At 39.8% G+C, this 3481-nt stretch overlaps 1 long non-coding RNA gene across 1 annotated transcript; it reads right to left on the bottom strand.

The window, feature by feature from the left end:
- Window positions 1-1566: 1566 nt before the first annotated feature.
- LOC108415777 lies at window positions 1567-2808 on the bottom strand. Its single transcript, XR_005131208.1, has 3 exons — window positions 2744-2808; window positions 2250-2302; window positions 1567-2063 (listed from the first exon to the last, which is right to left on the bottom strand). It is a non-coding gene; the product is annotated as an uncharacterized LOC108415777 (long non-coding RNA).
- Between the last annotated feature and the right edge of the window lie 673 nt (window positions 2809-3481).

The raw sequence follows: 3481 nt of genomic DNA, 5'->3' as shown, positions 1-3481 counted from the left end.
AGCACAGAGAGGCAAAGTAGGGTTAAGGTGCTCCCTGCTGTCTCTCTATGCTCTCTCTCAGGGCTCATGTGCTGCAATGTTATTTATTTTCCTTTGGCCTACTTCACTTTGGAAGCATTGCTTACAGTTTATATGACTTTTTATAGTCATTTCCAGTAATACTGTTTTCTCAGTTTGTTATTTTGTTCTGTGAACAGAATGACCCTAGAGTGAGCGAACTCCGAAGTGTGTACATTTCATAAAACTGGTTGAGAAAGCTGTGAATACAATGACCTGTAATCTGGAAACACATCCATAATTATTCTGAAGCAGACAATGAAAGCACTGCCTTTATACTGCTATGTAAAAACTCCTTTGTCTACGCTGCTTTGAAATGTGTTAAAATATTAAATTACCCTTCTGAGTAATGTTACACAATTAGCTTGGGGCAGTCGTGGGCTGGAGGTTGGGGAACTGGCCCTGTGACCAGACAGTACGTGACTGAGGTGTCCTTGAGTAAGACACCTAACCCCCGGGTGCTGTGGATAGGGCTGCCCACCACTCTGGGCAGGTGTGCTCACTGCCCCCTAGTGTGTGTGTGTTTACTAGTGCGTATGTCGTGTTTCAATTCACTAATGGGCTAAATGCGGGGGTGAAATTTCCCCATTATGGGACTAATAAGGATCACTTAGTCTAATTTATTACCAATTCTAGAGAAGCTCAATGGAACGTACAATATGTGTTATATTTCATAACTTCAGTGTAGCCATATGAAGAGACAGCACAGGTTACATATCAGTTTACATGAATAAGCTTTACGCATGTTATGATTCAGTCTTTTAACTATACAGCTTACATATTTGTTTCATAGCAGTTACTGAGTAATTCTTCAGAAATACACTATATGGCCAAAAGTTTGTGGACAGATACTCCTCCAATGTTTCTTTCAGAAAAAAGACTGTTAAAATGGAGTTTCTTCCCCTCTGCTGCAGTACGTGTCTCTACTATTTGGGGAAGGCTTTCCACTAAATATTGTAATATTGCTGTGAGGATTTGATTGCATTTAGCAGTGGTAGCACTGGTGAGATCAGGTATTGATGTTTGATGACCAGCTCTCGGTCACTCCAAATCATCCCAAAGGTGTGGGATGGAGCGACATCACTCCAGGGAACACAGCTCTGCTCCTCAGCTCAATGCTGGGATTCGTTGGGCATGGTGACCTTAGGCTCATGTGCGGCTGCTCCAGAGCGTCCCGTTCTATTGGTCAGTGCTTTTCTATGGGGGTTATACAAGCTGTGAGCAACCAAAGTCACTAATAAGAAGGAGTGTCCACAAACCTTTGGACATTTAGTTTTACTAAATGAGCAAAAATAAACTCTAGCTGTGCATCTTCTACCATATACATATAAAACAACAAATCACACAAAACACCCGCGTGTTTCACCAATTGCAAAACACTTCATGCATCATATGATCAACTTAAAATCCAAGGTTTATTACATACTAAAGCTTATTATATAATAACTACAGGATCTTCAATGTAAACTAGCTGATCGACTCTTTGGGCCTGTTGGTGGACCCTGGACATTTAAGCGGTTAACCCCAATGACAAATAACACATTTACAGACTTCAAGAAATAAAAGACTAGTAAATGGGTGAGAATACAAGCGTAGCATGAAAACTACTTCCACTAACATTTGACTGTGGCGTAGTCACATGAGTCGTTCTCCTTGTTGATGGTTGCCGTGGGAACAGCATCAGTAGAACTATCTGCATTCTTGCTGAAATTCACGCTTGCATACGTTGAAACAGTCTGAGAAGGTTCTGAGGGGTTTCTGGATAACTGGACATTATCATGAAGAGTCTGAGAAGGTTCTGAGGGGTTTGTGGATAACTGGACATTACCATAAAGAGTCTGAGAAGGTTCTGAGGGGTTTGTGGATAACTGGACATTATCATAAAGAGTCTGAGAAGGTTCTGAGGGGTTTGTTGGTAGTTCAGCAGTAGAGTAGACTGTGGAAGCTCCAGCATCTGAGACAGGAATGTCTTTAACCTCCTCATAGACATAGACATCATGGGAAACCTGAGAAGCAGAGATTTAAAAAGACAATAGAAACTACTCAAATTCAATTGAAGTAATCTCAGCTATTGTAACTATTATAGAGCACTTAGAGGTCAGTCTCCCAGTTTTTGACAGCTCGTTATTAAATATGTCGTTAGTGTATCTTTTACAATGAGATCCTGCATTGAAATAACAATCATGACTCACTGTGTGGTTGTCTGAGGAGCCTCTGTGTGATTGGCTTTGGATTGATGCTGGACCTGAGGAGGATGAAAAAATCCAAAAGCTCAGCTCTACATTAAGAACTGGCAAAGACATTGTGCTCAGTAGTAAATGATATATAATGTAGTCTGCCCTTCTTCTATCTGTTTGGACACGTGTTCATTTATAGCCAGCAGAGGGCAGCATGTGTCCATCACTGTTAGTCCACTGAGGCCTAGTGAATTTCTTCTTTTTGTTCTCTAATGAATGTGTTTAATTCATGCTGCTCTCACTTCTGAACACACAGATCTGAAAAGTGTTTGGGAGAAACCAGTAATTTGTCCAGTGACTGAATGGAATTTGTAATAAATCAGCTCAAAACCACACGACTGAAATTGTCTTCACTAAACATTGTTTCCTGTGATGAAGTTAGTAGGTCAAGTAACAGTGTGTGTATGTCTAAGTACCCAATGTGCGTGTATGTTTGTGTGTGATGGTACCTCGAGTCTTGTTTCTCTTTCTAAGAGTCACAACGAAGAATAAGAGTCCAATCAGGAGCAGCAGCAAAGCCACAGACACACCAGTGACCACAGAGGAAACTGGAAATGCTGGAGGTGGAGACCCTAAAGTAGAGAATCAAGTGTTAACCACTACACTGTACCACTACACACTGTACCACTACACACCAACCACCCAAGTAAGTAAGTTAGTTATAAAGTAAGTAAGTTCTGAGTAAGTTATAAAAACAAACTACATTTAAAATAGTTATTTATGCATTTTGATGTAGTTGTTTTGTGTATATTTCAGGATATAATCAAAATAACAGACTTTGATCTCAATCTGCTTTTGTTAGACAGACTTTTTCCAGACTGTAGACTCAATGAAATTCAATGATAGAATCTTATAAGACTGTAAAGATCTTACAACCCCAATTCAAATGAAGTTGGGACGTTGTGTAAAACAGAAATAAAAACAGAATACAATGATTTGCAAATCCTGTTCAACCGATATTCAATTGAACACACTGCAAAAACACAATATTTAATGTTCAAACAAATAAACTTTGTTGTTTTTTGCAAATATTCACTCATTTTGAATTTGTTGCCTGGGGTAACTTGCACATCTGTGAAGGCCCCATTAATGCTGAAAGGTACATACAGGTTTTGTAGCAACATCTGCTGTCATCCAAGCAGCGTCTTTTTCAGGGACGTCCTACTTATTTCAGCAAGACAATGCCA

Source organism: Pygocentrus nattereri, chromosome 12 (assembly GCF_015220715.1).
Source record: "Pygocentrus nattereri isolate fPygNat1 chromosome 12, fPygNat1.pri, whole genome shotgun sequence".
Taxonomy (NCBI): Eukaryota; Metazoa; Chordata; class Actinopteri; order Characiformes; family Serrasalmidae; genus Pygocentrus; species Pygocentrus nattereri.
The sequence above is the reverse complement of the archived record's forward strand: the minus strand, read 5'-3'. Positions and strand labels throughout refer to the sequence as shown.